The sequence below is a fragment of the Gorilla gorilla genome, chromosome 2 (assembly GCF_029281585.2).
Source record: "Gorilla gorilla gorilla isolate KB3781 chromosome 2, NHGRI_mGorGor1-v2.1_pri, whole genome shotgun sequence".
NCBI lineage: Eukaryota > Metazoa > Chordata > Mammalia > Primates > Hominidae > Gorilla > Gorilla gorilla.
Window position 1 is genome coordinate 150678950 of NC_086017.1, and position 11625 is coordinate 150690574.

An 11625-nucleotide genomic window follows, 5' to 3' on the forward strand; every position below is an offset into this window, starting at 1 on the left:
CCTATGGCTGCGTGGCAGGAATATTTCTTAACACGGTCTGGAGGTCTTCATAGAAGGGCCATAAATGTAAGCATGATCAAGGTTGGGCTGATAAACACACTGTGTGAAGTTCAGGCTATTAATTAACTTATTGCACAGTTTTGTACCCAGTAACTTAGAGAACTCAGGGAGCAGCAGAGAGGGAGAGGTGAACAGCATGAGACTAGGTCCTGCCTGGCTAGAGAAAGTCTAATGGAGGCCCTGTGGTCATCAAATGGGTCAGTAAGAAAGAGTTCCTTGATATGCAACCTGACTTGGCCCCTGTCTGCCAAGATTTCAGCAGAACCAAACCAACTGAAATTGAGTAAACTTAGTTAGAAAAGAGTGACTCAAGGAGGGCTTCTTGGAGGAAGCACTTTTTGAGCAAGTTCGTAAGAATTGCTAGAAAGGGAAGGATCAGGCATTTTTCAGGAGAAAATGGGAAGGAAAATAATGTCGTGCAGGAGCCATCACATTCACTTCAGGAGACAAGCCTAGCTCAAACAGAAAGAGAGTGTTCAGATTTTCAGAAAAGGGACTTCAGGGGGCTTTAAACACCAAAATGAGCAGGGCAGATGCTACATGACAGGAATTAAGGTGCTACTGTGGGCACTGGAAGTTCCCTGAAACTCTCTCCCCTGCCACTTCTCACAGTGTCTGAGACATCACAGAGGGTCTAAGAGCACTTTTTTGGATTAAGGCCTTGCTCCCTTAAGGTTCTTCTTTTAGAAGCAGAAAGATATTTCTTCCCTCTGGTAATGCCCCCACACAATGGACCAGCCTACAGTGCTACACCTGGGGTTGTGTATCTGTGCTTGCTAGAAATATCCCCTTAGCTTTGGAAGTATTTAACCCCCTTGCAGGGAGTCTTTCTAGATTCCTGCATCTCACAGTGCCCTCTAGATGCCAGCAAGCTCCTGGAGCACTGGCCCTCTGGAGTACTCATTCAGTCCCTTGTCCTGATGTGACATTTCCTGAGTGAATGGCCGGTCATGGTTTCAGCACTGAGCCGGTGGTCAACACACATTTACCGAGGAATGAAAGACTTCAGGGAGATATCTCAATCCCCCAAGGCCATTTTGAAATTGTTATCTGATATTGCTCTCATTTATTTATTTTATTTCATTGGGGTTATTGCTCTTGTTGTAGTTGTTCTTGTTCTTGTTTGTCTTGGTGTTTTTGTTTCGTGGCTTATAATAACAGAAATTTATTCTCTCAGTTCAGGAGGCCAGAAGTAAGAAAAAAATCGGGATGTTGGCAGGGTTGGTTCCTTCTGCAGGTTCCAGGGGGAGAATCTGTTCAATGGTCCCTGCTGTCTTCTAGTGGTTGCCAGCAACCCTTGGCATTCTTTGTCTTGTGAACACATCACTCCAGTTTTTGCCTCCATATTCAAATTGCCTCCTTCTGTGTGTGTGTCTCTATCTCTTATAAAGAGAGACTCATTGGATTTAGGGACCACCATAATCCGGTATGATCTCATCTCAATCTCTACCTTAATCACATTTCCACTGAGTTAATTAAGTAATTAAGTTGATAGGAGAACTGGCATCTTATTCTATCCTTTAGTTTTGGATTCTTTAGGATTCAGAACAAGTTGAGGTTTGTTAGCTCTTTCCGCCACCTGCTACAGGGTCCCCTTTTTGTAGCTTCTTGGCACCCAGACTGTGCAATGTGGCCTCATGAGAAGGGAAGAGTCTTTGGCATCACAGAGACCCAGGTGCCAATCCCAGTGCTGCCTCTTAGTTCTGCCTACAAAACCCTGCAGAGTGGAAAGAAAGTCTTGCTGTGAACTGGTGTGCCAGACACATGGGGTTCACAAGACAGGGCACAGCAGTCCTTCCTGGTTCCAGAAACCAACCTGATTGTGTATCTGAGAGTTCCTTTATTAGTTATTGATTGCTTTGTAACAAGTTACCCCAAGACTTAGTAGTTTGAAATAACACAAATATTTATTATTTTACAGTCCTCTGGGTCCAGAATTTAAGAGTAGCTTAGCTGGGCTGGAGAATCTTCTCTTAATGGTGGCTCACAGGCTGTGGGTGAGAAGTCTCAGTTGCTCTCCACATGTGCCTTTCCACAGGGCTGCTCGAATGTCCTCATGACCTAGTGGCTGGCTTCCTTCAGATCAAGTGGTCCAGAAGAGAGAGCAAGGAGAAAGCTATACCTCTTGTGACCTAGAATTGGAAGTCACACACTATTACTTCTGCTGCCAGTCCACATTCAAGTGAAAGGAAATTAGTCTGCACCTTTTGAAGAAGCTGTGTCAAAGAATTTGCCAAAATATTTTAACACCACCTCAGCTCTCTTCTCCTCTAGGTCTCTATCCTCCTTCTCCACTGTCTTCATCTACTTAAGTCTTATTACCACTCGGCTCCCCTCACCTCCTATCTCCCACCTCCAGGGTCTAGGATCTGTTAGAATGGTGTGTTTGTGGTAGTGGGGTGGTGGGTGCCAGATTAGATCTTAGAAGTCCTAGGCAGCATTGGAGGGGGCTTTAGTTCCTTCTAGTTTTAAAACTTAAATGTACTTAAGTTTTAAAACTTAAGGATGTGGTGACTCACGCCTGTAATCCCAGCACTTTGGGAGGCCAAGGCGGGTGGATCACCTGAGGTCAGGAGTTTGAGACCAGCCTGACCAACATGGTGAAACCCCATCTCTACCAAAAATACAAAAGTACAAAAATACAAAAAAAAAAAAAATTAGCTGAGTGTAGTGGTGCAGACCTGTAATCTCAGCTACTTGGGAGGCTGAGGCAGGAGAATTCCTTGAATCAGAGACAGAGGTTGCAGTGAGCTGAGATCATGCCATTGCACTCCAGCCTGGGTGACAAGAATGAAACTCTGTATCAAAAACAAACAAACAAACAAACAAACAAACAAACTTAAATGTCTACAGGAAAATTCTCTGGTTAACACTGAGACTACCTCCTGTTATATAACCTCAATGCTCACAAAAATCTCTTATTCTGTAGTTCAAATAAAAGATGAATGAGGAAAGAAAAAAATGGGTTAGGAAGAAAGAATATCTTATTTTGACATATATAAGTGCATACTTTTAACCAATTTTATTAACTTCTCAGAGATTCAATTTATTTATCAAGAAGATGGGGATAATAATATTTATCTCACAAGACTGTTATGTTAGGACTATTTTAGTTGCAAATAATAGAACCCCAACTCATACTAGTTAAGGGTTGGGGTTGCTTATTGACTTATAAGTAAAAAGTACAGGGTTAGGACTGACTTCAGGAAGGACTGACTCCTGCTGCTTAAATAAGGAAGCACCTCTTCATCTCTTGTGCCCTGCAGTCCTCCATGTTGGCCTCAGGAACAGAGGTGCAACAAGCAAATTGGCAGTGGTCCACTACACTCATGGTGAAGACCGAAGGATATAAAGGAAATAAACTGCCCTGCACTTTTGATGGGAATTTTTTTCTGGATTCTTCTGCTTCCCCATCTCTCTCTCTCTCTGTATGTGATCATTCAATAAGTCCTTTGGATTCTCCCTTAGCATTGCTGCTTGCAAACACCTCTCCTTTCCATTCCACTGCCTTGATGTGGCCTCCTACCGCCACTCCTGGACTACTGGGGCACCTGAACCTGAATCTGGCTCCAGATGATCCATCATTCCCACACATCTCTGAACAGCCCCATGGCTACAGAGGTCCATGTGGATGGTTTATGCCAGAGAAAGCTGGCTGCAGATGGGCGGTAGAGCAAGCTAGCTGAGATGGAGTGGAGATGTATTGTAGTCATGGTGCTGGCACCACATTTCCCAGTGCAGCCCTAGAAACCAGAGCACCTGTGAGCTGAGGGAGACCAGATGGCCAGAGTGCACTGCAGCTTCTCAGCTTCCACTCACAAGCAGCTTCACCCTCCATCTTCCCTTCCAGGAGAAGTGATTGCTTTCCGTACTTTGATCTACAGTGGAAAGTGCCTGCCTAACCCTGCCAACCAGCTCTGCAAGGGGATTCACAGTGAAGCCAGATGGAGTTTGATTTTGTTCAGGCTTATTTATTTTAAATTTTATTTATTTTAATTTGCTTTTAAAAAAGTTTTTAATCATGAAATATTTCAAACATCTATAGAAGCAGCCAAGGTAGTTGAATGAATTCCATATACCCATCACCCAGCTTCAAAATTTATCAACTCATGGCAAGTCTCATTTCAACTCCATTCCTGCTATTATTCTCCTCCTCAGTTATCTTGAAACAAATCCCAGACATTATGCCCTTTTACCCATAAATATTTTAGCATATATTTCTAAAAGAGAACTTTTAACATACATGACCTTAATGCCATTGTCACACCTGAAAATTTAGCAGTACAGTATTTTCGGTAATATCAAATATCCAATCAGTTTACAAATTTCCCTAATTATCTTTTTTAAGTTTATTTTGTTTTTACAGTTTATTTGTTCAAATTAGCCTTCAAATGCAGGCCATATAGTACAATGGATTGATATGTCTCCTGAGTCTCTTTTAGTCTATGGGTTCCTTCTTGGTTTCTTTTTTGTTCCTTGCAATTTATTTCGAGAAGAAACCAGTCTTCTGTAGAATTTCTCTCAGTCTACATTTTACTGATTGCATCCCTATAATGTCGTTTAATTTGTCCCTCTATCTCTGCATTTTCTGTAAATTTGTAGCTAGATCCAAAGTCTTGATCAGGTTCAGAGTTGACCTCTTGGCAGACCACGTCATAGGTGCTGTGTTGTAGGAGGCACAAGCACCTCCTGGTTGCCTCTCTATTTTATGACATCACTGCCTTGATTCATTCATTCATTAGGAGGTATTAGCTTTTCTTAATTATAAAGAGAATATATTCTCATTTTAAAATGACTTAAATCATATAACATGATATAAAATGAAAAGTAAAAGTCAAGTGTCATGCTTTTCCTCCTGGCCCTCTAAGTTCCACACTTTAGAGCTAACCATGTTTACAAGTGATCATGTATTTGAAGTAATTTAAAAAATTGAGTTGGGCTTGGTGGCTCACTCCTGTAATCCCAGCACTTTGGGAGGCTGAGGCAGGCAGATCACGAGGCCAGGAGTTCAAGACCAGCCTGGCCAATATGGTGAAACCCTGTCTCTACTAAAAATATAAAAAATAGCCAGGTGTGGTGGCAGGCGCCTCTAGTCCCAGCTACTTCAGAGCCTGAGGCACCAGAATCACTTGAACCTGGGAGGCAGAGGTTGCAGTGAGCCAAGATTGTACCATTGCACTCCAGCCTGGGTGACAGAGTGAGACTCCATCTCAAAAAAAAAAAAAATTGATATAATTACTTCAAGAAGGTGAGAGGGTATGTATGGCAGAGATATGCTAAGTGTAGCCTCCCCACCCCACAAACTCACATGATTATGTGTAAAACAAAGCTATTGTATGTATAAGACTCATATAATAAAAAGTGTAAGTGTATATTATATATAATATTATATTTATATAAACATTATAGAAAAAAATAGCAATACAAGACAACCATCTTGGGAAATCTCAAGAGGTACGTGATAATTACCAAATTAGTGGCTATTTTAGAAAATATTCTTATAGTTTAAAGTAACAAAATTCTACTGGCTTAAGCCTGAAAGAGAAATGTGATATGAAGCTACAGGAATAAGTCTTAAGGTCTTCCAGTGGGAAGTGTCACTTGGCCTGACAAAGGATTATTGTGTCCACAATCTAAAAAGCCACCAGGAACATGGAAACTGCCATTGCAGGCTTCTCTCTGCATATTTGCTTTATTTTTCTCTCTGCAGACCAGCTTTTTCTGCCTTGGTATACACAGGTCAACAGAACACTCCTTTCCCCTCCTGCCCCACCAAAACTCAGGCTCTGGATCCTCAATTTGAGCAACAACAGAGACTCACCAGCATCTCTGAATTCTGATTCCAGATTTCCAGGGGAGAGCTGTTTGGCTGTCATGATTCAGGTGTCTATCTAACCTGGTCAATCAGCTATGGCTGTGGGCCAGGCTGGAAAGAACAGACATGGCAGCAGCTTCCTCTCCTGCCTGGCACCATGGGTATGAGAGGCTGGTCTCAGGGAAGAGAAGAGGGCTATGAGATAGGCAGATACCCATCAAAAGGTGTGGCAGTCAGTGTGCTTTATTGCAAACAGAACGCACTATAGCTCAAGTGGAAAAGGAATTACAGAATTTTAGGTATCCCACAGCTCTCTAGGATCAAGCCTAAAGGCTATGCATCAGGGAGCAATACACAGTCTACACTGCAGTACTACCCAGTGTCCACCGCCAGTGTAGATAATGCCCATGACACTGGACAGCAGGAATCAGAAGCTCTACCACTGGTGCTGTCCCAAAGCCATTCCTCTGCTGCCACCATTTCCAAAGGATCAAATCCATATAATCTACCCTCCTCACATGGCTCTCTTTCCAAATCTCTTCACTGGGGTGCATCTAATTAGGGGAACCTCAGCCTTATGCCTGAAGCATGGTTGCAAGATCAGCTGAAAAAGTGAGTTCATCCTGCTGTTAATACCTAGGAGAGATGGAATTCCTAGCTGGGTGGAAGGAAATTCCCCAAACATGGGAGAGTTGTTCAAAAGATGGTGGGCAGCCACAAACAAGACCAATGACTACTAGATGTGTCTAAGATGGTAAGACTGACTTAAATGTTAGGAGCTCAAACAGGGCCTCCAATGGGGAATGCAGTGTTGAAGGCAGGGACTATTTGGCCCAGATATCACATTCATGAAAGACTTTGCAACTTTTGATATTATCTCCAAATGAAATTACACACAAAGGTTGAAGAGAGACAGCGATGGGACAGAATGAAGTTGTTCTCCGCCTGTAAACTGTGCATGATGATTGGACCAGACTGCCCCAGTTACACTACGAATTCATAAATTTTATAAGTCCCATGCTTATCTTGGAACTAGCACCACCTAATTATGTTATGTTGTATTTAATTTGTTATATGTAATCACTTAAAATAATCTGCAACTTTTGTAATTCTGATCTAGTATTTCTTTATTGGGGGCACCTGTTTCAGAAAGTAGACGTGGCCAGGATCACCTTTGAGAGGCTCAGCGCTCAAACAAGGGGGATCTTCTGGGCTGTTGGTTGTCTCTGAAGGACTGGTAGGGTTTATTTTGATAATTGGAGGGGGGATAGGAAATGTCATTGTTAAGTGTCCCTCTCAGAGTGAATCAAATATATATGTGTATATATATATATAGATATATATATACACATATATATTTAAACAAGGGAACAACCATCCCTATCCTTGTCCCAACTTCCTTGGAGAGGGAAGCCCATTCTGCTGAAGTGGATGATTAGCAAGTCCCCGCTACCTAAGTTGACTCAGTCCTGTAGGTCTTCAGCTCAGAGTGGGATGTGGGGCCAGGCTGAGGAAGAGGAGAAGGCCCTGGGGACTCAGAGTTGAGAGAGACCCAGATCTGCAGGTGGGGGGTGAGGTGGTGTGGGAAATTGCTCCTGGCAGTGTTGGCATGGATAGGGAACAGCTAGGAGAGTTACACAGGTGCAGTCGCAGTGTTGAGCTGTTTAATTTGCTCCTGAAAGGAGCAATAGTCGTGCCCTGGTTAATTGAGACAGAAGTTATACATTAGGGCTTCCAGAGAGGCCCTTGGGATTCAGTTTGCCATGTTTTTCTTGTGGAAAGATTTTGGAGGTTGCCCAGGGAACATTTTAGGAGTCTTGGGAGTTTAGGGTCCAAAGTCTGTCCTCCCACCAGCTCTGTGATTTCGGGTCATGGTGTCTGTGCATCAGAAGCTCCAATGTCCTGACTAGTATCTTGTGTGTGTGTAGAGAGAGGGGTGGCAGACAACCTGCAGCTGGGTTTGCATCCTCAGGAGGTAAAAGCTCTGTCCTAGCCCCTCTCCTTGCTACTGAGACAGTGTCTGGGGGCTTCCCGCCCTAGCCAGGCTACCCACTAATCTCCCTCCTCAATTTCTGTTAAATGCTTCCCTGGCTCTCCCTGGGTTTCAGTTTCTATCCATGCCCTGTGGGCAAAAAGTCATGAGGATTCCACCCCGCGGTGCCTCTCAGGCCCGTTTAAAAAAAAAAAGACAAAAAAAACCCCACATGTAAATCGGCTTGTTATATACCAGACACTGTTCAAATCTCTTTGCAAATAAAATATATCTACTCTAAGTTGCTTACATGTATTAGATTCATTTAATCCTTACAAAACATCTATGAGGAGTAGTTAGCCTCAATTTACAGATGAATAAACTGAGGCACAGAGAGTTTGCGTGACTTGCCTTAACTTCACAGAACTAGGAAGTGGCAGAGCTGGGATTTTAACCCCGGCCCTGTGCCTCCAGAGCTTGGACACTCAACCACTTCACGCTCTGCCTTTCCTCACTGAGGGCCTGTTACTGCACTGGGCTCAGCTTCAGTGCATCCTGCCAGAGTTACTTCACATGACAGTCCTACTTTTTTAAAACTTGCAGTTATGTAATGTATATATATTAATAAAGATTCAGAGGCCAGGCGTGGTGGCTCCCGCCTGTAATCCCAGCACTTTGGGAGGCCGAGGCGGGCAGATTACTTGAGGCCAGGAATTTGAGACCAGCCTGGCCAACATGGCAAAACCTCGTCTCTACAAAAAATACAAAAATTAGCTGGGCATGGTGGCTGATGCCTGTAATCCCAGCTACTTGGGAGGCTGAGGCAGGAAAATTGCTTGAACCTGGGAGGCGGAGGTTGCAGTGAGCCAAGATCACCACTGCACTCCAGCCTGGGCGACACATGAGACTCTGTCTCAAAATAAATAAATAAAAAATAAAGACTCAGAGTATGTTTTGAAATATTGTAACTTTCAGTTCAAAAATGTCAAAAATCCTGTACTTTTCAAGGTGGCAGGCCCAGTGAATTGTCAGATGTGGTTAACTCTACTTCCACAGCCTAGAGGTACCAGGTAAGCTGATAAATACACAACCTCCATCCTTTGTCAGTCCTCGTGGGCATCACAGCCATGCTTTGGAAATTCACAGAGTCATTTCTTTATTAATGCCCAGTTATGTTATCAGGTGCTGTTAGAATTGAAAATCTTTTTTTATATCCTATAACAATGGCATCCAAGTGCTGGTTAAGTGTGGAACTTGCAGTAGTGTTTCAAAAATGGAGTGAACATCAGTAGCTTTGGACCAGAGGTGAGAGGTGCTAACATGCCACCAATAAGCCCGAACGACCCCCGTGATGCATGCTGCCGCCAACTTAGGAGCAAGCCCTCTGCAAATTTTGGATAGTGCTGAGAAAATGAAAAGCAGCATTAAAGCCAAAAGTCTGTTTCTGTGGTTATAGATTTATGTAAAATAGGAAACATTCCTCTTACTTTACATGTATTTCTTTGGGAAGATTAATCTCATATGAAGTGAATTTCGAATTAAATGTGACTGTCCTGTGCTAACTGGTATTCCTCACTCTTTTTTTTTTTCTTACTACTGAGAGAATGGCTGCCTGATTAATTCTGCTCAGAGGATGATCATGTCACTTTCCTGCTCAAAAACCTCCTGTGGCTCCCCACTGCCCACTAAGATCAGTCCCAGTATTCAAGCTGTTCAATCAGCGTGGGACTGAATCTTCCCATGGGACCAGAGGTTCCTGAGGGTAGGGCCACAACTCCTACATTCCGTGCACACTTAGGCTAACAAGGCCGTAATTTTGAGTCCTCCATCAGAACTTAACTGTTGGGTGAGGCTTTTATGCATTGGGGGTGGAGGTGTGATGGAAGTTGCAATACCTGGGATGGGATGGTAACTTGCGGTGTTTCAAACATTTCTGCATGCCCAAGAAGATTAGTGCCTGGCACATAATAGATCTTCATTAAATATGTGTGTGATGAATGAATGGTCTTTATAAGACTCTTTACCTTTGAGTTTTCCAACCTCAGGGACAGAGACCAGGGCCACAACGGTGCAGGGGTCTACAGAATATTGTGCAATTTTGAGTTTTCATTTCCTTTTCTAGGCTAGGGAAATGATTCCTATAATAAAAAAAAGCATTTCTTACATTTGTGTGAGGCAGGGTTTCTCAATGTCATGACTATTGACATTTTGGGTGGGATAATTATTTGTTGTGAGAGCTTTCCTGTGCATAATAGGATGTTTAGCAGTATCCGTAGCCACTAACAAATAGATGCTAATAGTGCCCTGCACCCAAGTTGCGAAATAAAGTATGTCTCCAGATATCGCTAAATATCTCTAAAGCTGGGGGTGGAATGAGCACTGAATGACCCCCCAGTTGAGAACCCTGAAACTGGTCTAGGGCACCGGTTTTCAACTCCAGTTGCATATTAAAATCACCTGGGGGAACCTTAAAAACATAAGTAATGGCCGGTGCAAAGGCTTACACCTGTAATCCCAGCATTCTGGAAGGCTGAGGCAGGATTGCTTGAGCCCAGGAGTTCAAGACCAGACTGGGCAACATGGTGAAACCCCATCTATACAAAAAACACAAAAATTAGCCAGGCATCATGGCACACACCTGTAGTCCCAGCTACTTGGGAGGCTGAGGCAGGAGGATTGCTTGAGCCTTAGGAGATGGAAGTTGCAGCAAGTCAAGATCGTGCCACTGCATTCCAGCCTGGGCAGCGGAATAAGACCCGCTCAAAAAATAAGCAAACAACATAGTATGCCTGGTATTTTGAAACATTTAGATGTAATTGGTTGTAGGGAGTGGCCTGTGCATATGGAATTTTGAAAACTCTCCAAGTGGTTCTAACATTTAGCCAGGTCTGAGAACTACTGGTCCAGTGCTTTGCAGATTATAAGTTTCACAACCCACCTGTGCAGTAGGTGAGGCAGGTTCGTTTTGTGGTTTTCTGACTGGAGAAGTGAAGTCCAGAGGAGTGTTGTTGCCCTGTGAGTGCTGAAGTTGGGATTTTTACTCAGCTGGTCTGACTCCTAACTCTTGTCAAGGAGTAGGGCATAGTCTGGGCAGATTGTCAGATTCACGAAGGGAGTCCTCCATGTGTCTTCTCTTTTCCAGTTGTTTTCCCTATCCACGATCTCTCACATCCTCACTCCTGTTTGTGTTTCTTTATGCAAAGGTGCAGCTAGCAATCTCCTACACTTTAGTGTGAACATGAGGCTGCTCTGTCTCTTTCAGGGGGAATTGCAAGTTCTGCTTCATCTACAATAGTGAAAAGAAAGGGCTGATACCAGCCCATAGATGGGGTGGATGGTCTGAGGGTGGTGACATCTCATGACGTCTCTGAAATTAAATCCAATAGGTAATTACTTATGTTTAAGTAATTTTATGCTTTGGGCTTAAAATTCTGTCCAGTTCCATTTCATTCACAAATAATGATGAAGCATCTCCTTGGTGTACTGTGCAGTTATATAGACATTCTCTGTTGGTTGGATCTCTAGGGTGGAAGGTATCTTCTCCTGCTTTTGTGGCACTCACTATACTTTGGCCACAATTAGATACATAACATGGTAGCTACTTGATACACAAATGATTGAATGTCAGGCCACTCTCCCACCTCCCATTCTAGACCCAAGCCTGTGCCTCTGGAGAGAAACACGGTGCAATTTCAGGACATGTGGCTGAATTTATCCACTCTGCCCATGGGTGGCACTAGGAGAAGCTGGCCTCAGAAGCCCTGGAGAAAAAGTGAGC